Source organism: Suricata suricatta, chromosome 1 (assembly GCF_006229205.1).
Source record: "Suricata suricatta isolate VVHF042 chromosome 1, meerkat_22Aug2017_6uvM2_HiC, whole genome shotgun sequence".
NCBI lineage: Eukaryota > Metazoa > Chordata > Mammalia > Carnivora > Herpestidae > Suricata > Suricata suricatta.
In genome coordinates, this window is record NC_043700.1 from 55,541,244 (window position 1) to 55,568,610 (window position 27,367).

The 27,367-nt window shown below is 39.8% G+C and overlaps 1 pseudogene; it reads right to left on the reverse strand.

The window, feature by feature from the left end:
* Window positions 1–5,276: 5,276 nt before the first annotated feature.
* Window positions 5,277–27,367, reverse strand: LOC115300953 (annotated as a pseudogene).

Below are 27,367 nucleotides of genomic sequence, written 5' to 3' on the forward strand. Positions count from 1 at the left end.
GCTCACATTGTTTGACTGAGAGACTTCATGTAAGGTACCCAAAATGTTTGGGGAAATATTTTAAAGGTGATTTAGTACATCAATAATGTCAATGCCAATCACAAACACTAGAGCTGTATGGACACTTTGTAAAAGAAAAAAGAAGCCAGTTTTCAATCTATTCCCATGATCTTTCAACATTCTTCTGTTTTCAAAATAATTAAATGTTTCTCAAAAATCTTCTGTATGTTTCTGAGGTTTAAGCTTCAGTTCCATGAAGTTTACATAAAAGCTCAATATATTAGCACTTCTTTCAGGTGATACGTTGAATAAAATGTTTTTGTACAATTGAAGAATCAGTATGTCTGTTTAGAACATATATTGTAAACTTTAACTTAAAAAATGTAAACGGTTGGTACAGGAGAATAAAAGAAAGTTTTTCATCTACTTTCAGATATTATATTTTTTTGAAATTTTTATGAACCATAAATTTGTATGTGTTTCATTAAACTGATTTCAAAAAGAGAAAAAGAACAATCTTGGGATTGTACCAACATTTTAATCATCATATAATAGCAGTATCTTGTAGAGAAACAGGTTTTATCTACTGGCAGTAGAATGTTTTCAAATTATTCATCATTACCTTGATATTTAATTTTTAGTGTTATATTTTTTGTTTACACCATGAATGATTGAGTCATACCACCAAAGACTACTCCAGAAAATTTAATATAGACTACTCTTAGCTAGCAAGATACAGAAAAATGTGCTTTCAGCCACCTTAACTAGGTAATTAGGTGACTTTCTGTTAAATGATAGGGATGATTTCTGAAGGCAAGATCTGGAGATAATGGACAGCAACAAATCTCCATCTGAGGGGCAAAGAGCTGAGACCAAGTTATAGTGGAAGAGTAAATTAGAAAAGTAGATTGAAATCCATTTGTCAATAGCTACTTCATCATTTACATTTAAAAAAAAAGTGTGTAGAGCAGGTGAGTAGTCAGAAATCAGAGTAGTTCTGTCTGAATGAACATAATTGTTACCTAGAGTATTTTGGGGGAGTGGCAAAGATTTGGACAGTAGAGTTGGGAAGGATTTGATAATCAGGAAGGAACGCCTAAAAATGCACATATGCAAACATGATGAAAGTATGGTTGAAAAAAACACTAGACTTGGCATCAAAAGAAGTGAAGTCAACACCTAGCTCTTGCTGGGGCATCTGGGGGTCTCAGGCGGTTGAGCATCGACTCTTGATTTCCACTCAGGTCATTATCTCACTGTGGGATCCAACCCCATGTCAGGCTCTGAGCTGACAGCATGGAGCCTGTTTGGAATTCTCTCTCCCTCTCTCTCTGCCCTTCCCCTTCTCTCTCTGCCCTTCCCCTTCTCTCTCTGTCTCTGTCTCTATCTCTATCTCTCTCTCTTTCAAAATAAATAAATAAACTTAAAAAAGAAGACTTAGCTGTGGCTGAACCTCATTTCTTCATCTGTAAAATGAAGGAAGTAATATCTATAGCATTGAATTGAGGGAAGTAAAAGAAATCCCTTTCAAACTAAAATGTCTATATAAAGTATTGATTTCGGGTTTCTAAGTCATCTGCAGATCTGCAGGCTCCTATCTGTTCTTTCTGCCCCGTTCTTTCCTTCTCCAAAGATGAGTCATAGTTAAAGGCAAGGATATTTTATTGGCTCTTGGTACTAAGAGGTAGAGCTTTCCCTATGAGAAGCTGAGGTGTCAAAGCTGGATCAACAGGAGTATGGTGTCATAATTACACCAGCTGATCTCAGCACCATAATTCCAGTTATGCACCTTGAATTTTCATTAGCTTTTTAAGCAGCCACATCAACTTGATAGCTCATACTGAACTTACATTCATACACAATTATAAAGGCTTTCCTTTTTCTAAAAGTCATTAAGCCTCATGCTATACTTTTGCAGCTGATATTTGAAATTTTGTGCAACATTTTTATTCCTGTTAAATTGTATCCTGTTGACTGCTCCCCTGGGGTCAAGTCAGCTAAAATCTGGCATCTTAAGTATTAGCCTAATCTCCTAGATTTGACTCACCTATGCAGGCAGCATCTACCCTGAAGAAGCTTTGAAATCAAATAAATTAAAGTGACAAACTAGGTGTGGCAAATATTGTCCATCTGGAACGAGCCCTCTTGGAGATTTATAATGCACATTACCCTACTTAAGGTTCTAGTAGCCTATAGTAAAGAACTCTAGTTAACTGCATTTGATCTTGTATTTCCCTTTTTTTAAGCCATGGAACACACCTTACGAAATTTTAGTATTAATAAGAAATGGAATACATTTTGCCATTAGGAAAAATGAGGTAGGGGTGGCTGGGTGGCTCAGTCTATTAAACATCTGACTCTTGGTTTCAGCTCAGGTCATAGTCTCACAGTTTCATGAGTCTGAGCCCCACATCAAACTAACTGCAAACGCAGAGCCTGCTTGGGATTCTCTCTCTCTTCCTCTCTCTACCCCTCCCCCACTCGTGCTGTCTCTGTCTCTCTCAAAATAAATAAACTTTTAAAAAGTGTTTTAAAGAGTGACGTAGATCTATTTGAACTGACATGTAAATATCTTCAAGACTTATTATTAAGTGAATCAAGCAAATCCAAAACTAAGCATAATCTAACTTCACCTTAAACAATGAAAAAATTCAGTGTATATGTATGTATATGTACATAAACACCTAAGCTAATATATAGAAAGTGCTGAAACAATAAATACCGTTTTTGTTATTGTTCATTTACTTTTGAGAGAGAGCTTGCAGGCACACACCCAAGAGGGGGAGGGACAGAGAGAAAGCCACAGAATAGGAAGCAGTCTGCAGGCTCTGAGCTGTCAACAGACAGAGCCTGATGTGGGGCTCGAACTCATAAACCAAGAGATCATGACCTTAGCCAAAGTCAGATGCTTAACCGACTGAGCCACCCATGTGCCCCATGGAAAAATAAATACCTTACCACTTTCAGTGGTTACATCTGGAAATACATATAAAACCTTATGCACTGATAATAAATGGAGACTTCTATATTTTATTCTATATGTCTCATACTATTTAAATTCTTTATATTGAGAAAGTATGATAAATCATTTGTTTGATGGATATATTGTTTTAAATTATTACAGAATTATAGGGTGAAATGAGCCAATATTCTAGTCAGTGGTTATATGTAACTACATTTTTGTATTGTAACTGCCCAAACAGGATGACAGAAACTAAATAAAGATAAATCTGTCCTTTCTACAAAATCAAAACCAAAAATTGTGCTTCCTCTCCAGATTCTGAAAGCCAGTAAATAAGTTTTTGTGAAATGAGTTGAACAGCCTTGAAATTAGGTAGGAAATAGCTCCCACATGGTTTATTCAGATAAAAATATAGGTATGGGGGCACCTGTGTGATTCAGTTGGTTAACCATCCAATGCTTGATTTCGGCTCAGGTCATAATCTCGCAGTTTGTGGATTCAAGACCCACATCAAGGGCTCCTTGGTAGCAGTACAGAGCCTGCTTGGGATTCTCTCTCTCTCTCTCTCTCTCTCTCTCTCTCTCTCTCTCTCTCTGCCCCTTCCTGACTCATGTGTGTGTTCGTGCATGCACGCTCTCTCTCTCTCTCACTCTCTCTGTCACAATAAATTATATATATATATATGTGTGTGTGTGTGTGTGTGTGTGTATGTGTATAAATATATGTCTCTGTCACAATAAATTATATATATATAATATATGTGTGTGTATATGTGTATAAATATATGTGTGTGTGAGGCACAGTTCTTACAACCTGCCTTGACTGACATGATGTGAAGGTAAACAGAGATCCAACCTCAGAAAATCATGAAGGATTAAAATAAGAGGGCAGTGTAGAGCAGTGCAAAGAACTGGCTGCAGTGTTGGACAGTTCTAGATTCAAATCCAGGCTCCTCCACTTGTTTTAAGTCTCAGTTTCTTCATCTATAAAATAAGGTTAAGACTCAACTAAAAACTATAGAGTGAAACACCTCAAAATCTAAACTTCACATTTTCCCCTTGCACCAAGTTTCTATATTGCTTTAGGGAGCAAGCTAGAAGTCTGAGAACAATTGGAGCTCTGTCAGGAATGAAACCAAAAGAGGGACTTGGAATCCAGGAAATGCCATTTCAGTATTCTTCTAGACAAGTATTAACCCTAACAGCTCTCAAGGCTGTGCTCTGTGGTCCTGGTTTGTAAAACTACTGAGCCCTTCCAAAGGCACCAGAGCTGTTTGGGCCCCAGTGATGCTAATCTCAGTCCAAGTGACATTAGAGTCAAAGATTTCTGATCCACACCAGCTACATCGTGTGTTAAAGGGTTCTTAATAGATACATGACCTGCTTCACAGGCCTTTAGGGACATAGAGAGATGAGTCACTAAACGAGAGAGTTGAGAGAGAATCTAAAAGGAAAAAGGGACTGAAGTTTATTAAGGATCTAAGGCACAGGGCAGTGAGGAATAGTGCAAAGTGGTCACAGGTTTGTGGCCTAAAGGAGTACAAGCCAAATATCAGAAGGAAAAAATTAAAATTTCAGGAAAGTTAACAAGAAAAAGGTTTTTTTTTTTAATCAGTAAATTTTGGGGCCACCTGAGTAGCTCAGTTGGTTAAGTATCTGACTCTTGATTTTGGTTCATGTCATGATTTCATGGTTGGTGAGTTCAAGACCCATGTTGCGCTCTGTGCTGACAGTGTGGAACCTCTTGGGATTCTCTCCCTCTCTCTCTCTGTCCCTCCCCTGCTCACTCGCTCGCTCTCTCTCTCTCTCTCTCTCTCTCAAAATAAATAAATAAACTTTAAAAATCTAAACTAAAATAAACCCTAGGAAGCAATGGATTCACCTCATTTAGTATCCAACTAAAAGGATAATGTGTTAAGATTCATAGATTGACCTTTTTGTGATTTTTATCAGCCCCTGGAATCCTACTATAAATTCTTTAAACCTGTAAACTTCAGGGAATAAAAAAGAGTATTACTTCAAGACATTCAGTAAATTGCATGCAATTTCTCTTCATAAGGACAACAGACCTGCGAAGCTCGTGTTCTGAGCAGTGGTGGTATAACACATTGCCAAGGAGACAAAGTGACTTCAGGAACATGTCCTTCATAATCAGCCTCCACATGTGCCTCTGAGACTGAAGAGCTGCACAGTCAGCACTGGCCATTTTAGGGAGGCAAAATGGAGTATAAATCACTCCTGTTGAGGATTTTTCATAGCAAATTTTTAAGCTGTCTAATCCCTCTTATATATATTTTAGCACCTGTCATCTACTGTCAGCGCTGCTGAGGGGAAATATTTTGCCCTCTCCTGGTCTCCACCAAGGCTCTATCATTTATTTTCTCTGCCATTGATAAATTTGGTAAATGTATCGGATCCATAGCTGAGTGCGGGGGACCAGCCCACGAACCCCAGTCGAAAGGTACCGAGTAGGGGGTTGTTTTTGGCGCAATATCTCTAGAAAAGAAGACAGACAAGACAAGACAGACCAGACAGACAACGTGGATGGTGGTAAAGCCACGTTTTACTTAGATGGCCAGGGTCTTATATACCATGGGTGATTACATCATTTCCTTAATGGTTACACAGTTCAAGGTCTTTGAAGAGAAGACATGCTCCAGAAAGGGTCATGTTTAACAGGACAGGTGTAAATATCAGGAATTATCAAGTCATTGCAAGAGAGGGATTCTTTAATAATAGTCTGGCTCCAAGCAGAAGATGAGCCTGAAGAATTCTCTGAGGATATTTACATTTCTTAAGACCCCTCATCAGTTATGCATGGGCAAGATACTTATCCTTTAATAGGCAAATCTTTTGGCAGAGGTTTGCGGTTTACTCCCAACAGCAGACAAAGAGCTAGAAAAAGTAAGGGGAAGGCTGGTGCCACTGACCGAACCAAGTTGATTCAAAGCCTAAAAGTATATGTCTCTTTACAAAGCAATGAGAAAATCACAGACAGGATGAATAGAAGCTACATGTGCGGCCCAGGAGGCTAAATACTGTTTGAGCGTTATTTTTGCCTACTGGGCCCCAACAGCTGAGCTTCTCTCAGAGCAGGACTATTCTCTGATCTTCCCTGCCTTCCTACTAATTAGTGCTTCCCTGCCTTAATACTTAGCCTAAGTACTTGGTACTAAGTACTTCCCCAGGCAGAGACATCAGCCCTGTCCAGACTATCAGGGTCCAGGTGGATAAATCAGGCTAATCCTGGTGTTTGGTTAGGACAAACACTTGGCACCCTATTAATTCATATCTTCCAACCTGACCTTTATTCAAAATAAAGAGGATTTTTTAAGACTTTACACATTCTTTTATGTTTACTCATTTTTCAGAGAAAGAGAGCACAAGCAGGGGAGGGGCAGAGAGAGAGAGAAAGAGGGAGATACAGAATCCAAAGCAGGCTCCAGGCTATCAGCACAGAATCTGTTGTGGGGCTTAAATCCACAAACGATGAGAGCACGATCTGAGCCAAAGTCAGATGCTTAACCAACTGAGCCACCTAGGTGTCCTTAGACTTTACACATTTTTTAAATTTATGAAATTGTTGGGAAACTGGGTGGAAAAGATGAGTGCCCTGAATGGAAGCCCTTCAGAAGTTCTAAGAAGGGTGTTCAAATATCATGAATTTATTTTAACTCTAATCCAAATGCACATGATTCAAAAAATCTTAACCTGTTGTCTTTGTATGGGCTCCAAAGGATTCAAGGACTCCTTGAAAATTTATAGAAATCTTTTCATGTAAGTATAATTTTCTGTCCCTGAGAAAGGTTAAGAATATCTACCTAATTATTGATAGCAATGGAAAAATCTAAATAAATCACAATGCCAGGTATTTTCAGCAAGCCTATCATTTTAGATTATTCTCACTACCTCAAAACTCCAAATTTATAAAATTAAAATTTGACTCTATTTTCACTGTTAATGAATATGAGACCTAGCTAAGTATCTCATACAAGAAAGTCTATTATTTATATCAGTCCTTTAGCAGTCAGTTGTTTTGTTTGTTTTGGTTTTGGTTTTGGTTTTTTCAATAGCTTCTTGGCCAATTCATTACCATTCTAAAAATACAGAACATAAGGAATGAGTTTTGTTTGTTTGTATTGTGAGGAAAGGCCAAATATTGAACCGTTGGTCACAAACTAAAAGTTTACCATGAAGACATAGAGAGTAAAGGACTCCAAATCCCACAAAATCTTTAATTCTGGGTAAACAGAGAGAGAGAGAGAGAGAGAGAGAGAGAGAAAGAGAGAGAGACAGAGAGAGAGAGACAGAGAGAGAGAACAAAGTGTCCTGGAAAAAAACTGTAGCCTTGTACCACGGGCAGGTCTAGATTCCATAGTTGAGAATTTAATGTAAAAAACTACCTCAAACCAGTGATAACCTGAGCAGAACCAATAGTAATGAACCCCCACAAAACATTTGATTTTCCCACTTTAAAAACAAACAGCTAAAAATGAGCCAAACATTAAAAAATCACAAACTTCACAAAGAAGCAATGCACCCCAAGGGAGAGTCAGCAGATGTGACCACAGGAAAACGAACACCTCCAAGAACCCAAGGCATCAGAACAATCTGAGACACTACACAGTCAGTATGTTAGAAGTTACTAAAGGAAGGATAATAATAGCTAACATTTATTTAGTGCATGATTTGCAAAAATATACTTGCTGACATTAACGGAGAGGTTAAGCAGCTTGGACAAATCTGAAGAAACCCTAGAAGGAAGCACAGAAAAATGAAATTGTAAAAAGTACGAAAAGTTTAATAACTGTAGACTATACAATTGAAAGGCATACCCACTCATGTAGACAAAGACAGACCTTTTTAACTTTGAGTTTCAGAAGAAAAAGGACTCGGGATTGAAGAAAGATGTTAAATCCTCAGATATAAAGGGCTCTCTGAGCACAGAACAGGATAAATAGAAGTAGACCCACACTTGGAAAAATGGTAGTGACACCGCAGTATATCACAGATAGAGAAAACCTTAAAAGTAACAAAAACAACAAATGAAAGACAGATTACCTGCAAAGCTATGACATTTACTTCCCAATAGCAACATTCATAATGTCTTCTAAGTCCTAAACTTACAGTCCCAGCTAAGCTATGACTAAAGAATTAGAGTGCAACAATAAACATTTTCAGCAAAGCAAAGGAAAAAAAAAAAGATCACTTACAGATTTTTACAGAAAGAATTAAAAGATAAAGAAAACTGGACCAAGAAGGAAGGAATAAGCTGAAAAGTGAGCCATGTCTTTGGTAAACATAAGGGAAACTTAGATAAGTATATTCTTCAAAAAAACAAACAAAAAAACCCCAACAAAAACAATATTAAACGAGGGTTACAAATAAGGTAGACCTAAAATACTTGAGGAAAAAATAATATTGAAAATGAAGTAGGGAAAGTAGAATTAAAGTTCTCAAGAAAGGTAGATATCATTTTGGTCTTTGTTACATCAATCTCATGCATGTTAAAATTTTAAAGTTTACCACAAAAATAGAGATAAAATATATATTAAAACTGTAATAGGGAAAAGAAGGGATAAAGACAAGTAAGGAAGGAGAAATAAAAAGCAGACACAAAAAAGGGGAATGGTAAAACAAAAACACACAGGAGGTAGAACAAATAAAATCATATGTATTAATAATCATAATAAATATGAATGGATAAATTGGATAGTTCAGAGTAGAATACTTTTATATCAAATTTTTAAATAGCTATAAGCTAAAAGAGACACACTGAAAACATACGAATACAGATAAGTGAAAATAAATGAATAGAAAAAGTACACTATAGCTTCTCCAAGAAATGATCAAAGGCTAAAGACTGCAGATGATACTGGTGCTTATGATGGGCAGAGAGGACAGGATAGGGACAGGAACTGGTCTAGGACATTAAGCTGGACCATCTGGTTGAGGACATGAGGAAGTTCTTCCAGGAGATCTCTTTCTTTTCCTTCCTTGACTTCCTTCTGAAGTCATTTCTTGAAAATGAGATAATAAAGATAGCACTCTTTCAGAGACATAAAGGGGTGACAAGCAAACCAACTCCAAAGTATCCTTGGCTACTTGGAACCATAATGACTCATTGATTGAATGTCAAATGCTCCAAGGAAGTAGCAACTGCTTTTCGGGGTGCCATCATCTGGACAAGACATCCATTATCTCAGACAAGACCACTAGGGAAACAAATCAGCAAACCCTATTCTCTCCTTGCAAGGTGGCTAGGCACTGTGACTCTGTGGTTCTGCATTTAATCCCTTCTTTCCATAGTGACCATGTCTCCTTTCCTTTGCCTAATAGGCTGCTAGTAATCAATGTTATTTTGCTACCACCTTAGGTAACTTGGCTAAAGCCACCTTTAATGCCTCTCCGAAGGCACAGCTTTCTCACTCTGACCACTGGAAGATCAGCCTTCGGATTATTTCTCTGATAATCTTTAAAATCCACATTTATTGTCATTGCAGAGAATTCCAAATTTTGCTGTGGCCAACCCCATGTTTTTTATACCAGCAAAATAAAGTGAATCTAGTCTAAGGGGTGGGGGGTAGAGTAGATGTACCAGGCAAATGTTAAGCAACATAGACTTTTGGATACACACACACACACACACACACACACACACACACACAAAATGGTAGGAAAGAAAAGATTAATAAAAAGGGAAATTTCACCAAGGAGATATAACAATCCCGAACCTGTGTGCACTCAAATTGTACCTTCAATTTTTTCAAAGCAAAACGTTGACAGAATTACAAAGAGAAATTGACAAATCTACAGTCCCATAAAAATTTTATACACCTCCCTCAACAACAAATATAAGCAGTTAATAAAATTAATGATATATATAAAAACTGAAAAACATTAAACTAGCAACTCCCAGATAATCCCTTTTGGAAAATATACTACGTTCTCTCTCTCCCATATGAAGAATTGTCCTGAAAGAGAACTGAAAGCCCACCAGACGTCTCAAGGACTAGCCACATGAGGCCAGTTTCCCCTCATGATAAGAAAGAGTCAGGACCAGAAACCCTGTTGGGGGTTTAGAAAAAAACCCTAAAAGGAAAGCTAAGGGCCCAGGTCAACACTAGAAAGAACCATGGCCATGGTACTTAAGAAGGGAGCTCTCAAGCTAGGTATCCACAGATTCTAGGAAACTAAGTTTCCAAACTCATTGGAGAAGGCAGCTTACAGGTGAAGGCCATGGGCCTCAACTTGACCAATCATATCTAGTAGAAGTTGGATTTGGCCATACTGAGTTATTTGGACACTCTAGCCAGGCCCTGACTGGTCATCTGAATAGAGCAGACACTTCTGGAAATGGAGAGTTTAGAAGTTCTCTAGATCAGAGTGAAGGTTTCCTTCCCATTTCTTTTCCCTAACCAGGCTTACAGGAAACAACAGACGTTCACACTGTGAAGAGTTTAGTTCTTAACACCCCATGGCCTCCCTCTTTCCTGGTTCATCCCAACCAAACTCCTAAAATACCTCCCTTTACAGCCAAGAAGAAGCTGACTAACCTCCTAAAATGCCTCCCTTTATATCCAGGAAGAAGCTGACATGGTTTTAGAACAGTCTCTAAACAGATACTGAAATTAAGAACTCAGTCGGGTTCATTCTCCTGTTAAGGATCCCAAGGATATAGGAAAGGGTACATTAGGTTTTCAGACAGAAGGTAGTTATGAATAAAGTTTGGAGGCCCTACTCCCACACACACAGGCTGTGTGCCTCCACATGCAGGTTTTAGGAAATGAGGGCAGAGAGAGATTAAATATCTGGTTTAGCCAGTGAGTTGCATAGCCAAGATTAGAACTCCAGGCTCCCTGAGCTGCTTCCTCTGTGTCACACTGTTGTCTTATTTCCTGTTTTTCTACTCTGGCTAATCATTACATGAAATTTGAAAAACAGTCACCAGGCTAAAGAATGCAAAGCCTTCAAGTAATTAAGGATGTTGTTTATAGAGCCAAGAAAATACAATCTATATGTAAAATATTTCCCCATATGTAAAATAAATAAATGTGAACTCCAGTCATCAGAGTTAATATCCTGCTTCACTTTGCATTTGGCTACTAGTTTCATCAAAACTACACATGTTTTAAATAAGGCATGCTGACATATCTCCTGTTCATTGTTGGTTTTAGTTTTTCAACAAAACTTACTACTTGAAATAGCAAGAAATAAATCAGTCAACCAATAAGCTAATCCAGAACCCTATATATTTTTGCCAGTCTTAAAAATTTATTTTTAATTTTGACAACATGTCATGTAAATAATATACACTTTGTAAGAACTGAGGCTTTTAATTCTCCCTGTCTAGGGGCAAACTAAAGACATATTCATCCTAGCAGATGGCTTGTTCTGCTATATTCATTTGTTATGTGTTCATTATTGCTTTTGCGCATTTTTGTACTTGACACCAGAGATTGGTAAACATTTTCCGTAAAGGGCCAGATAGTAAATATTTTCAGCTTTATGAGTCATACGATCTTGGTTGCAGTGACTCACCACTCCACTCTAACAAGAAAACAGCCTTGGATGGTATATAAACAAATAAGCATGGCTAGATCTGGCCTGAGGCTGTACAGTTTCCCAGTTCTCTGCTCTACAGGACAGGATGGCCTGCCAAGTGAAGTACATAGTTTAAACCAGTTGACTGACATTTTTGCATGCAATTAAACTTACTTAATCTCTTCTCTCTGCAACTTGTTTGTACATCTTATTTCAACGAGAATGTGAGCTTTTTTGATGATGGAGACAATAACTTATTAATTTTCTATTCTCCCCACAACTTCACACAGACGACCTTTCCCAGAGAAAAGAGCATGGGCTTACCTGTCAAACTTATCAGAATTCAAACCCCAGTCTTGCCATTGATCAGCTGTGTGATACTGGATAGGTTATTGGCTTTTAGCCACCATTTTTTCATCTGTAAAAACAGAGATGATACCTACTTCATTGGAGACTGAAATGACATGTAATGGGAATGATATATATATATACCTTCTGTAAGAATTAAGACATTTAATTTTTCCTGTAAAGGGCTAAAGACATATCCATTACACAGATGGCTTATTCTTTGTAAACCACATAGTAACTGATGAGTCCAACTCCAGGTCAAAATCTTACGTGTGATCTTTCAGGCCTGACTACGAGCCATTAACAAGGCTTTGCCTGGCAGGCCTCACAGGGGGAAGCTGTTCTCTCCACACTCTGGTGTGGACAAGATAGGTTACAAATAGGGCATCTGAATTTTAATAGGATATACTCATTTTCTAGATTCACTTTAAAAACAAGACTTTTCTTTATAAGTAACTACCATAAAATAGGAGGCAGTAGCCTCATCACAGGGAGAATTCAAAGACTCAATTGATGAAAAGTCTGACATATTTCTCCACAAGGCTCTCTTGAGGATGATGCTTGAAAAGGGGTATCAGTATCAAGTCACAGGGAGGTGGCAGTAGAAGTTCCCTGCTCCCTTCAGGTTAAAGTATGCCACCGCATAAGGTGGTGATAATCGTTCCCATTCCCATCCACACAAGCCACGTATTTGCCTTCTAAGATGATATAACAGCCACTGCTTGTCATTTTGTGTGAATTACTTATTCAACATGAGCTTGAAGGGCTAATACAGACCTAAAAATCATTTATTTTGGGTGCAGCTGCTTACCAGTCCAGTGATAGAGAAAAGGTGTTTTATCATAATCACTGTGGCTTATGGGGTGTCTCGAGTGTATTGTACAGAATTTACAACCCCAGGATTACAGGATAGAAAGCAAGCAATGGGTGATGAAGGTAACCTTCCAGGCTGTATTTGTTTGTTGCCTATTAAGATGAAAAGGGATTTTGTAGAATAAAAACAAATGAGGTGCCTTTCAATTTCTAAAGCACTGCAGTGTGTTACTTTGGTTAGGACAATGATGATCTAAACCCTAAGGGTCACAGAGCCAACACAAGAGGTCACACTGACAAGAAACAAACGGGAAGTCATTAAAAGGATTCTTGATCAATGAGAACATTCTGCTGTGGTTTCATTTTTCTCCTGGATATTATAGAGCAGATAAAGTGAAATTTGAGAAAACAGAATCTCCTGGTGTCTATGGGAGAGGATACAACATGCTCTATAACATCAAAGACATACAATTGTATTGCAATTTGTGAGCAGTCAGGGAAGAAAACTTGTTTTGGTCCTGACAAGATTACAAAGCACATGACAAGCGAGAAAAAGACTAAAAGTAAGCAATGAACACCTAAAGAAAAAAAAGACTTCCAAAAGAATTCTTCTTTATAGATAATCGATTTGGGGCTCACCTTCACTGCAGCTGAATTCCCTGAACACATTTATTCCCAACCTATTCAAAATGCTTCTGGGCCACCATCCTTACCAAACAAGCCATCAGCAGTGGCTGAGAAAGAAGCAAATTCCATAGTAGCCAGAGTGGCAGGTAATGAGCAAAGTAAATCAGCCTGGGGAAAGATGTACAGCGCATTCTACATCAAACACAAATGATTTTTAGAATATCCATGCCCTATTTCCTTTTGCTAGCTTTAAGTTGAGAGCTTACAATCTGTATCTAAGTATTGCTTCTGTCAGAGATCTGCTCACTGATACTAATACCTACTAGTGCTTGAACGCTTTGGCACTTTTATTCATCTCATTTCATCTCCATCCCAATCGCTCAAAGTAGGTTTCATGTCCATTTAAAAATGAGGAAAAATTTATGGGGCACCTGGGTAGCTCAGCTGGTTAAGTGTCCAGCTCTTGGTTTCAGCTGAGGTCATGATCTCACAGTTTGCGGGTTCGAGCCCCACATGAGTCTTCATGCTGACACATTGGAGCCTGCTTGGGATTCTCTCTTCCTCTCTCTCTGCCCATTCCCAGCTATGCGTGTGTGTGTGTGTGTGTGTGTGTGTGTGTGTGTGTGTATCTCTTTCAAAAATAAATAAATGAACCTAAAAAAAATTTTAACAAGGAAATATTTTTAATTAAAAATTTTAAATTAAATTAAATTACAAATGAGGAAAGTGAGCTTCTGAGAGATTTCGAAAGTGACTGGACACAAAAAGTTATAACTTGTAGAGCCAAGATTCAAGCCCCAGGCTGTTGATGCCAAAGTGCATGTACTTTCAACTCTGTCATAAGCCACCAAAATATTTCTGCAGTAAAGCAACAGAGTGACACTGACTTCTTGACAGGACACATGCAACATGTTAGTAACTATGAGCCACTCACTGATTCCCACTCAAAAGATATTTTGGTCTTAAATGATCAATTGTACAAGAAAATCCTAAATAGACTGCATTTGTGAAATGCATAAAACTTGGAAAGAATGGAAAACAAGGAACTGGTTTTCTTGTGCTGTTCTTTCTCTAGCAGAATCAGGACAGTAACTGGATTGCCTTCCCAGTCCTCTTCCCCCTCTGGCCACAGAAAAGTCTCCAGTTCAGGTTGACCAGCTGCCTTCATAGAGCCCAATCTACTTAGCTTCTGCTAGAACTCATTTTCTCCAGAATTTCCTCAACCCATGTCTGGGGCAGAATTTTCATTCTTAAAAGGCTTAGGAACAGAAATATTAACTAAAAGAGACAATAGAAACTCCAGTATTATAGCACTTTATGTAAAACCAAAAAAGCATACGTGTCTGTACCCACAAGTTAGGTTAAGAGTCTCCAGACCTCCTTTCTGGGAGGGCCTCGATCTCATCTCTGCTCCACTTCCTTCACTTGCTGCTTCCTATCCTCCACCTGGACCTGGATCCTGTTTTTCTTGTTCAACTATTTACATTGTCAAACCCGTTAAGATGTGGAAAGAAAACAAGGTCAGAGTTTATGTGACAGACTTCAGGCCCCACCCTGGCCCCAGCTTTCTGTGTTGTCTAGAAAACAAACAACTCAGCCTACTCTGATGGACAAAGCCTAAAGAAAGAGTCATCCATTTGCTTTGCTTCTCTTTCCACTCTGCAGGGTTATTTAAAATGTTTGCTTTCACTGATCCATGCATTTTTATTATCAGGCAGTTGTTTACACAGACTAAGAACACAGAGACTGTCCTTTCAGCTCAATGTGTCAAAAGACCAAGGTCATCTTCTCTTTTGGCTGCCACTACCCTCTGCCCTCGTCTGTCTTCAACTGGCACAGGATCAGGCAAAAGGCTATGATTCAGAGCTCTCCTACACCACACACATGACAGGGCTGAGTGTGGGGCTCTGCGGACAGCCTGCCTGACCCCTACTGAGCAGCTGTGTGACCTTGTAGGAGCTACTGAACTCCTCTAGGCTGCAGTGGCCCCATCCACCCAATGGAGATATTAATAGTCCGACTCTCATAAGAGCATCGTGAGGATGAGATTAAAGAATCCATGTGAACTGCTTAGCTCAGTACTTGGCATTGTGTGTGCTCAATAACTGACTGCTGCTCTCATTACTCCCAAAGGGCCTTTTTCTAAAGTCTCTGCTTGTAAGAGGCCTGGGAGTCATGGTGCTCAGATTTTAACAAATGCTCAATAATAACTGACACCTTCTATGAAAGAGTTTGAGTAAAGCTTGTTTCCAGGGCAGCTGACACTCTCTACTACTGGCTCTTGCTGGGAGCCCAGGGAGATATGCTCTCTGCAAGGGTCAGCTCCACACTTAAATGAATGTCTTTAGTTCTAGCAAGATCACCTAACCCCGTAAAAGTTGGTCTTCCACCTATTTTCACCCCTGAAATCTGTATGCAAGGGCAAAGCCCTTCATTTCTTAATTGAAGACATTTAGACTCTAAAAACTTCCCTTTCTGTACATGCCCTGGACACAGATGGTCCTTTCTTTCCTCCTAGCAAACGAAAAGCTAGAAGCCCAAGTTGGTGGGGTGGGCGGGGGGGAGGGGTGGAATTGTATGCTGTACATTCTTATATGTCTAAATATTTAGACAAATGTGGCAGCATCTCTCTTCCCTGTTGCCCATTCTAAGTGTAAGTATGGTGGGAAAGTTTCTTCTCTTCCCCTTGTCATGGTTAACCTCGTATCAACCTAAACAAGGAGAATCAGTGTGTCTGCTCTTATGTGAAAACTCAGAACAGAGACTGACTGACAAGTCCATGCACATGGTGCAAGGAGAAAACTATTGTTTTGGTAAAAGACTCAAGATATTCTCCTGGTCAACCCTGATGATCTCAGTTAATGAACCATCACTGATCAAAGCAGAGACTAACTGAAGAAAGAGCATGAGGCTGACAGGATGGAGTGAGCGGGGCAGGGCAGGCCAGGCAGGGTAGGGTGGCCAGGGACAGAGAAAACAAGGAAAACAAGAAACGGGAGGGAGAGGCTGCTGAGAGGCAATGACGTCTGCACCATTAGACTGTCACATAATCCCAGGCTATGTGAGGACGCAAGGTTTACATGTGTCAAGCTCCTCTCTGTGAAACAGGACTCCTCGGTAAGGTCTGAAGAAGCTCCTCAAAAAAGTAGCTCAGCTACAGGGCCTTCATTTCCCCACAAAAGCCAAGAGAGTTGGAGACTAGAGATGAACAGTTTAAAGTTTTAGGAACCAAAACAATTGAGAGAAATATTAGGTAGTTTTCTTAACAGATTTAAATAAATTTTTTTTCAATGTTTATTTATTTTTGTGAGAAGGAGAGCATAAGAGGGGGAGGGGCAGAGATGCAGGCGGGGAGCAGAGGACCCCAAGCAGGCTCTGGGCTGACAGCAGAGAGCCCAACCAGGGGCTCAAACTCACAAACCTTAAAATCATGACCTGAGGCAAAGGTGAACTCTTAACCAACTGAGCCACCTAGGCGCCCCTTTCTTAACAGCTTTTAATGAGGGCTTCACCTTGTGGTAAGATTCTAGACACTACCTGGATAGTGACAATCAGGCTTAACCTTTTTGAGAATATATTGTTCTCTGTCATATATAGTTGTCAATATAGTTGTTCCTTGTATCTACTTTTGTTGTTGTTGTTGTTGTTGTTGGCTGTGAAGGAATGGACCCTGCATAGATAAATGAATGTCCAGTGTTAAATGACAGGAAAAAGTAATAATTCTGGAGCATTCACAGGTGCAGTGCAAATTTAATTACCAGACAGCACAACCTCTAATTGCAGCTACTTCCTTTTGTTCCTTGACCGCTGCCCCCATGGCCCTGGCCTTCATCAGTTTTTTTCCCATAGTGAAGACTGCAAGAAACAGCTGCTCTGGAATTAGAAAACCTCTATCCTACTAAACCACTTTGCTGCTGGTTAAGAATAACATATGAGATATCAAGGTTTATCTTTTAATAAAAAGTACATTTAAATTCTTGTTTCTTTGGATGTTAATATTTCTTGAGATGACTTTTATTTAATAAAACATACTGGGAATCACTGATAGAGTATATATTTGTTGGATACTTTTCTAAATTTCTTCTTCTGCAGGAAATTTTTTTTCAGCGGAACATTGTTACAGCTCTACAATCCCTTGTCCACAATTCCAAAACCCGAAAAGCTCTGAAATTGGAAAGTGTTTCATAGCACAGTTGGCAGCAAAAATGGATCTGACCTGAACTCATTTGAAGTCAAAACCTGACCTGAGCTGGCATAAGTCTATTTACAGCTTTCACTTATCCTACAATATGCTGTAAATGTAAGTACACTTTTGTGCAGAAATATTAATGGGCTTTACCATGCGGTGCTGTCCTACGCCCCATTTTATAGGCTACATGATACATTACTATTCTAAAATCTGAGCAAATCTGAATTCTGATACACATTTGGCCTCATAAGCTCCATATTAGAATTCATGGTTCAATAAATATTTGTTAAATAAATAAATGAACTAAGGCCTTCACCAGTGCATGTTTTATTATGTTAACCCTAGGCCAGCTTTTGAGCAATAGCTCTGATCCTCTTCATCATCTCTTTAGACTTTCATCCAAAGAGAGAGGAGCCCTGAGTCTTTGGCATTGCAGACAGGCTTCAGGATTTCTTTTGTCATTTACAGTGATGAATGAAGGTTGAGCCCTGGGTATCCACTGGATCGTTTTACCCATCATCCATTTAACCACTCTCTCTTCCATTCATCCACCAAATATTTACTAAGTGTTACCACCAGACACTATGTTAGTATAAGAAACATAAAGATGAATGAGACGTGCTCTAAAAACTCCTATGTGCATACAGAGAACAGATTGGTGGTTGCCAGAAGTGGGGGTAGGAGACCAAAATGGGTGAAGGGAATCAAAGTAAAATTTTCCAGTTGTAAAATAAGTGCCATATGATGTAATGTGCAGCATAGTAACTGTAGTTTACAATATTGCATTGCATATTTGAAAGTTGCTAAGAGGGTAGATCTTAAAAGTTCTCAATACAAGAAAAAAAATTTGTAACTATGGTGATAAATATTAAGTAGACTTATTATGATCATGTTACAATATATACAAATATCAAATCATTATGTTAGACATCTAAAAAAGTATAGTACATGTCAATTTTGCCTTAATTAAAAATTTTTTAATTTTTTTAAATGTTTGTTTATTTTTGAGAGAGAGAAAGAAACAGACCATGAGCAGGGGAGGGTCAGAGAGAGGGAGACACAGAATCAGAAGCAGGCTCCAAGCTCTGAGCTGTCAGCACAGAGACTGATGCGGGGCTCGAACTCAAAGACTGAGAGATCATGACCTGAGCCGAAGTCATATGCTCAACCGACTGAGTCACCGGGCGCCCTTAAAAATAAAAATTTAAAGTCAAACTAAAAATCATGAAAAAAAAATAAAAACCCTATTAAGCAGAATGTTAGAAATCTAAAATTATCTTCTTCCATAAAAATAGTCACTCATTCTTTCTAACACACATTTTAAAAAATCTACATTCTGTAGGGGTGCCTGGGTGGCTCAGTCAGTTAAGCATCTGACTCTTAATTTCGGCTCAGGTCATGATCTCAAGGTTCATGAGTTCAAGCCCTGAGTAGAGCTCTGTGCTGACAGCGTGGAGCCTGCTTGGAATTTTCTTTCCTTCTCTCTCTGCCCCTATCCCACTTGTGCTCTCTTTTTTCTCTCTCTCAAAATAATAAGCTTTAAAAAATTCTACACTATGTAAGGCATTAAGTACACAAAAGTGAACAGACATTGCTAGAGGATACTAACTCTCGTGAGAGAGGTTGACACTCAAGGAAAATTTATCCTTTTGCAGATATCCTGACATAGTAGGGAGGAAATTCCTATCTCTGGCTATAAAAGTCAAAAAGTTCTCCCAAGGGTGGTGACATCTGAGCCAGAGTGGTTGTGGATTTAGGGAGATACTTAGAGAAATGGTATTCTAAGAAGTCACAGCATGGGCAGAGGGACTGAGTCTGGAAATAATTTGACATGTTGGGCCAGAGTCCATTTTGAATGGCTGTAGTTCAAGATGCATGTGGATATAGAACATTTAAAAAGTTGAGGAGAGCCAGATCATGAAAGGACTATGTTCCATGCTAAGGAGCTTATACCTCTTCCTCTAGGCAATGAGGAACACTTGAAGGATCTTAATGTAACTGAGGCACATGATTAGATTTATACATGAGCAAGATTCCTTAGATAGGGAATAGTTTGGAGGAGAACAAATATAGTGAATATGTTTCCATCAAGATGCCCTGAGAGTATGCAAATAAGGAGTATTTCTGTCTTGCAGGGCTGGCCCTAAGCGAAAGTTACAAGGCTCTAAATGAACTCATGAAGAAAGAAGTGAATTTTCATCACCCTTTTGCCATTCTTTCTCTATGTCTCACTACCCATAGAGGTCCCCAGTGACACTGTGATGTTCAGACTGGCCAAGCTTCTTTGAAAAAACATGGCATTGCATTTCTTTTATAACAAAGGATAATGTAATACAAATACTTTCCCCTTAAAATATTTTTTGCAGCAAGGAAACAGTAGATAATTTAGACAACAAAAATGTAATTTTCTCCTCCCTTTTTCCTTAGTATTTTTGCTACATTTCACATCCTCTGAAAGTTAAGAGTCATCTTAAGAACAAGTAATAACCATGAACAGTTCAAGTGGAGCCTCTGGGGTCAGTATGGTGTAGCATATGTTTTTTTGTGAATTCTGGTTTAATTGATAAAATCTAAGTAAAGGCAATAAAGCAATAGTTCAAACAATTTCCTGTCAGCTCCTTTACATACATATGGAAAAAAATAAGTGTTTATTAATTCCTGGGCTGAGCTCAGAAGCACTAAGGGGAAGCAAATATATATTTACATCCTTTGATAGGAGAGGATTTAACAATGACCAATCTCATTCTTTTATTTTGAAGTTCATGTATTTATTGAGAGAGAGAGTATGTGAGCACACATGGGAGGGGAGCAGAGAGACAGAGAGAGAGAGAGAGAGAGAGAGAGAGAGAGAGAGAGAGAGAGAGAGAATCCCAGGCAGGCTCCATTGAGCCAGAGTGGTTGTGGATTTAGGGAGATCCCATGAACCATTATCATGATCTGAGCCAAAATCGACAGCCTGACACTCAACTGAGCCACCTAGCCTCCTCTAATCTTATTTCTTGATCTGAAAAAATTCTCTCTGCCCCGTTATTGGCTTCAGAAGGATGGGATGTAATTGACAGGGCCTTTTACATCACATGGAACTCTTAATTAACAAGGTAAAGATACTGATATGGTTTGATCTGAGATGCTTTTCTGAATCATTTCCTTCATCTATGTATCATTTGACTCCACTAAAATTAGAATGTTTCCTTCTTTAGGTGGCCTCTTTTAAAATTTAGATACCTAGGAATGAGTCCTATATGAGGCTTCATCCAGGGTGATTAAGTGGCATAAAATTACATAGCTAGGTTGGAAAAGACCAGAATCTTAGCTTTGATTTCCAATTTGCTATTTATCAACACACTTACTATTGCCTGATTATAACCTCATTAAGAAACCAGATTAGGAAGACATTTCAAGAAACCAAAATCACACAGAATTGTTCAAATATGAAAATATTTACTGAATATAAATAATTGAATGCTAAGCAGTACCTGATGTGCCCCTCACCCTACAGGCCTTTAAACACAACTACAAAAATGTCAATGCCATGAACATAATTCTTCATCTGAGCTTTCGTTGGAAGTCACTCACAAGTCCATGAGTAACCCAGGAAGATCATGCAGTCTGCCAAGCCTCAGTCTCCTTATTTGCAAAGACAAAACAAAAAAAGATGGAATAATCTCTTCCCTGTCAATTTTTCAGGATAACTGCCTCGTTTAGACCGGGCATTAGTCCACCTAATCTGGCCCATAGGATAAAATTTAGCCCTCCACCTGATTTTGTAAATAAAGTGTTATTGGAATACAGCCACATTCATTTATTTATGTGTTGTCTATGGCTGCTTTCATAAAAAGCTAAGACTACATGGCCTATAAAGCGTAAAATATTGACTATCTGGTGCCATAAAGAAAAAGTTTGCCAACCTCTGGTTTAGATGAGTGTTGATGTGTGTAAGAATTTTCAATATAGCGTATATATTTTATGTTTGGTGCAGACACATGGGCAGAGGACTCATCCTACCAGAAGATGGGACACCTAAAGCACCAACCCTGGATTGACCTAGTCCTGTAGGAAACACTCAGGAATATGTTAGGGTCTGCACCCTGCACCTGATGAGTCTCTTACACCACTTATACCAGCTGAGTCTCCAGAGTAGTCAAAAGGGACCAGGAAGGCATCAAATGTAAATACATTTAAATTTAAAAATAAACTTGGAAATGGTAAGATAATAGAGAATATGATAAGATCTTTCCCCCAATAGGTGTATATCCTATAGGAATTAAGGGGCCAAAAGAGGCATATAGTTTAGACTGGGAACATGCTGCTAAGTTTTCACTGTAGAGGTCCTCTCTGTGCATCTATATCCAGATAAATTCTTTCTTTCAAAATTGAGAAATCATAAAGTATACAACTTTTAGGTACACACTTTTTTAAGTTTGTTTATTTATTTTGAGAGAGAGCAAGAGAGTGCATGTGCAAGTGCATGTTGGGGAGGGAGAGAGAGAGAGAGAGAGAGAGAGAGAGAGAGAGAGAGGAAGAGAATTCCAGGCAGGCTCCTCACTGAGAGTGCAGAGCCCAATAGAAGGCTCAAACTCATGAACATGAAATCACAACCTGAACCAAAGTCAGATTCTTAACTGATGAAGCCACCCACGTGCCCCTTAAGTACACACTTCAATCAATTTTTATCTATGTATATAACTGAGTAGCCAATACCCAGATCAAGGTATTGAACATTTCCAACAACCCAGGAGGCTCCTCTGAGCCCCCATTCAGCTGAAAATGCCCTAGAGAAACCAGGTATTCTGGTATCTGCCATTATAAATCAGTTATGCCTGGCTTTTGAACATCATATCAGTAGAATCAGACAAGCTATAGTCTTTTATGGCTGTCTTCCTTTGCGGTGAACAAACCACATGAATTCAACATCCATCGTGCCCTTCCTTGTCTGTGAAGTTAGTCAAAACAACCTAAGAAAAGAATAGAAATTAGGGCAGCTGATCCCCACTGCCTACTGAGATCTGGCACGTTAGTTAAAGGTAGACCCTCACTATTGCTCTTTGGCTCATGAAAACGCCCAGCTTCACTGCATTTTTCAAATGGCAAATATCGTCCTGTTACCGAACAACTAAAGGCCCTTAGGGGGAAGACTCTTCACTGTAATCAAATGCTTGCCTCAACCTCGCCTGCTTAGCATAAAACCTGCACTCTCAGCAGTCTGCCTTCAAAGATCCCCACATATTTGCCAAAGGCCAGTGCCTCGGCCCAAACTCTGGCGCCTGCACCCCTACATCTACAGAAACATGATCACCTGTATAAGCGGCCTCTTGATGGTGGACAAAGCTGCCTCAAGTTTCAGCCACTCACCATGATGAAAATCAAACATGTTCAGCACTTACAGAGTCACCAAGGCTAAAGGCACACGCACACACCAAGCTAGAAACATCAGTCTTCACATACAGTTTGTTCTCACAAACTGCGCTTCTTGTTAATGTCCTAAGACTTGGCCCACTGACACAGAGATGTTTGGGGCTGTGAGGTGGTCTGATGCCTGGGACCTCTCTTTCACCCTGAGTTGTGAACCAATTGAGAAATAAGACAGTCAGCTTTTGTTAAAATATTCCATGTTATACTGATAAAGCCTAGGCTGATGGACATAGATTATATCTGCAGGCAAACAGACTTCCGAATACCAAATCCTAGAATGAGACACTCACCAGTCCAATCACAGACAAAACTACTTCACCTCAAGCCTGTCCTGATGGCACAGAAAAGCTGAAGAGAACATTGGCTCCTGGCAGGCAGCTTTCTCCTCTGAGGAAGGGGGAGAGGAAGAAACTGGGTTACACGTGCCCAATTTCTCCTTTTTTTTTAAATTTTTTATGTTTATTTATTATTGATACAGAGAGAAACAGAACATGAGTGGAGGAGGGGTAGAGAGAGACAGAGGCACAGAATCTGAAGCAGGCTCCAGTTTCTGAGCTGTCAGCACAGAGCCCGATGTGGGGCTCAAACCCACAAACCATGAGATCATGACCTGAGCCAAAGTGAGAGGCTTAACTGGCTGAGCCACCCAGGTGCCCTCAATTTCTCCTTCTAAACCGACCAAACAGATTAAATCATTCCTCCTCCCCGGGGAGACACGAATGAGAGGATGGAAAGAGCTAGAAGTTTTATAATGATTCCTCTACATAGAAGGAAACATCAGAAAAGATAAGATTCTTTGGACAGAAATATAAACTATCAATGAACTATTAGCTAATACACTATTAGTTTTGTTACAGTTAGAAATATTATACCATACTTAACACATGGAGTAAATATGCGTCAAAATATGTTGTTAACTAATCGAAACCCATTTTCAGGGACCATAAAAGGTAAGATGTTTGTCATTTTTGCCAAGTGCTTTAGATGTCAGACCAACAAGATAGCTTACAAGAAGGGTATCTCTTTTTTTTTCTCACTCCCTTTTATGACAGGCAATACTGTATTCAAATTCATCAGAGAAATGGACAGCTTGGGTCTGTAACAAAGCACTGTGTTAAAAACATAGGTCAGTAATTGTATGTGAGAATATACATTGCTACATACAAATTAACTGGTCAGACCACAACTTCTCAATGTTTAAAACAGAATAATCTTCTCTGTAAAAGCAGCACCTTTATGCTGCACCTTTGTCCTTTGTTAACTTTAAATTTTCTTATGTTTATTTGTTATTGAGACAGAGAGAAACAGAGCATGAGTGGAGGAGGGGCAGACAGGGGGAGGGAGACACAGAATCCTAAGCAGGCTCCAGGCTCTGAGCTGTCAGCACAGACAGAGCCCAATGCAAGGCTCGAGCCCACAAACCGTGAGATCATGACCTGAGCTGAAGTCAGACACTTAACTGACTGAGCCACCCAGGCACCCCCTTTTTAAACTGTAGTATTCCTCTCCTTCTTCCTTGCCCTCTCCTTCAATAGAATCCACACCAACATCTTCATAATCCTTCACAAGGGCACCCATGTCCTCACGGGCCTCAGAAAACTCTCCTTCCTCCACGTCCTCACCCACATACTGTCAGGGCCGCCAAGTTTTCTGTCTGCCTCAGGCAAGGATTATCACTTGAACCAGCAAACAAGATTTGCATTCTAGAGGCTGGAGACTGCCATTTCCTGGTCAAAATAACTTTGGCGTCTGTCATGCTGGGCCAGACATGAGTGGCCAAGGTGCACAAAAGATCAAAACCGTATTTTGGATTATTCAGTGCTAACCCCCCCCTTCCCAGCATTGCTGAGGCAAATCTGGGCGTTTCTTTTGATATTCATTTGACTCTGTTTACCTGGTAACTAACCTTGGTAGGCTGCTTTATTTTCCCACCTTGAAACCTATATAAAAGACAGTTTTCTGAATAAAGCTCTCTCTTTTGCCTGATTGGAAGACCGTGAGTTCTGTCTTTACTCTCTGCGTCTCCATCTCCTGCCCCCTTTTTCTCTCCCTCCCTCAGGAGAAGGACCCGCGACGATTCTCCCGCCCTGCCAGTCGGGGCAAACGAAACAGGTACCGCCAAACGCCAGGGAGGAGCAGCCCAGCCCGCGGGATATGACAATTGGCGCCTCAACACAGGGCTCAGTGAAGGAATGCGACCCTGAGCGCGGGATACGACAACATACCAGTGAACAAAGGTATGCCTGGCATATATCAGGTCAAACTTGTGGTCCATGCGAGCCCAGACCTCAGAAATGACTGTGGTGTTGCTCAGTGGCACACACAGCTCACTGTACTTTGGCAAGGTCTCCACCAGGTACCACAGTGGGAAGCTGGTAATTAATGCCAACAATGAAGCCAGTGGGGCACCAGTCCACAGACTGGATGGTACACTTGGTCTTGATGATGGCAATGCCAGCATTGACATAGTTAGGAACCATATCACCATGGTACAACAGGGAGCAAACCAAGTATTAACCATGGTGAGGGTCACACTTTACCATCTGGTTGGCTGGCTCAAAGTATGCATTGATGAGCTCTATTACAGAAAGTTGTTCATGATAGGCTTTCTCAGCAGAGATAATAGGAAACATGTGGCCAGAAGAAAGTGGATATGAGCATAGGGCGCCAGGTTGATCAGAAATTCTGTCAGATCAACATTCAGGGCTCCATCAAATCGGTGATAGAGGACACAATTTGACCTGTCCACCTACTCAGGTTAGTGTAGGTTAGGTGGTCAGTATCAAGACTTCTACAACAGATGTCATAGATGGCCTTATTGTCTACTGTGAAGGCACAGTCAGAGTGCTCCAGTGGTGTGGGTAGTGGGGAAAGAGTCGTAGTGCTCAACTACAGCTGTGGAAACCTGGGGGGCTAGGTAGATGGAGAACTCCAGCCTGGATATTACTTCACAACTGAAATCCTGATTATTCAAATCATAATTATAAGACATAAATTACCTTTGTTCAAGACCAATCTCAAAAAGGTTAAGTTTAAAAACAGGAAAGAAGGGGGGAAAGGCCAAAGTATCTGAAATGATGAATGAAATGTTTTTTCTAAACTAAAAACTAGAAAAAGACCTTCCTTATGTGAGATACAACATAAATAACATCGTGATCATATGAAAAATTCACAGCTAAATTAGCAAAGTTGACTAAATCTTGCATGAGACAAAATACATTTTCTATTTTTTTTAATGTTTTATTTATTTTTGATACAGAGAGAGACAGAGCATGAGAGGGGGAGGAGCAGAGAGAGAAGGAGACACAGAACTGGAAGCAGGCTCCAGGCTCTGAGCTAGCCGTCAGCACAGCCTGACGCGGGGCTCGAACCCACGAACGTGAGATCTGACCTGAGCCTAAGTCGGAGGCTTAACCGACTGAGCCACCCCGGCGCCCCTGCATTTTCTAAACAAAGAACAAAATGTAAACAGTTGCTTTGGTGAAGTCTGGTTCCCCTACCATGCTCATGGATTATTAAAATATACTGCATCTCACTACCAATTAAGACCCTGAAAGTTGCTCTATGCCTCTCCTCAAACTGTAGGCTTCCTCACGGCTGATGTCTTCCTCACGTGCTGTCAGTTCTATGACTGTGCTCAACATCCGTGAAGCACCACTCTAGCCAGCCTCGAGAGTTATTGCTGGATCCTAGAACACTTAGCACATTATCATGACCCCTTCCCAGTGTTCTACTACCATTGTTTCACAAATGCTCTTTGGTATAATTCATCAAAAAGTTCCTAGGAGGTAAAGAATAACAGTGTTTCCAAATCTTAAAACTCTAACACCAGTCCATCCTGGTTCAAGCCTGGTTAGACTCTAACAAATAGTGTGTGTCAGGCAAGAGATTTAATTTATCCTTCCCTCGGTTTTCTTTTTTATTTAATTTGCAATAGGCAGGTGATAGCAACTACATGAGGGCTCTTGTAAGCGCTAAATGGGATACCGCACGTTAATTGCACCGAACGGTTATCAAGCCCATAGAGACAGCCAGTTATTCTGCCTATAAAAGATATTTATGCATCCTCACCCATATGAGCAATTTTAATTTATTCACTTTAGAGATTTCCAAGTCCTTGTTATGATTTCAGCCTTTGTTAATGGTAATTCTGTGGTATAATGCTAGTAATCATAAGATAGTCGGCTCTCAGTTACTCATGTTCCTGCACAGGAGCACTGGTCTGACTTAAACATAGACACACACTCTCAGACACACGTATACATGCACACACATCCTTCTTCATTATGGGAGTGCCACAAACTGAGTGTTTGAGCCCCTCAAGATTCATACGTTAAAACTTAGTTCTCAGTGAAATGGTATTTGGAAGTGGGACCTTTAGAAGGTGACTGAGTCATGAAATGGAGCCCTCATGAATGAGATTAGTTCTCTTACAGAAGAGGACCCAGAGAGCTTCCCACCACCTTCTACCAT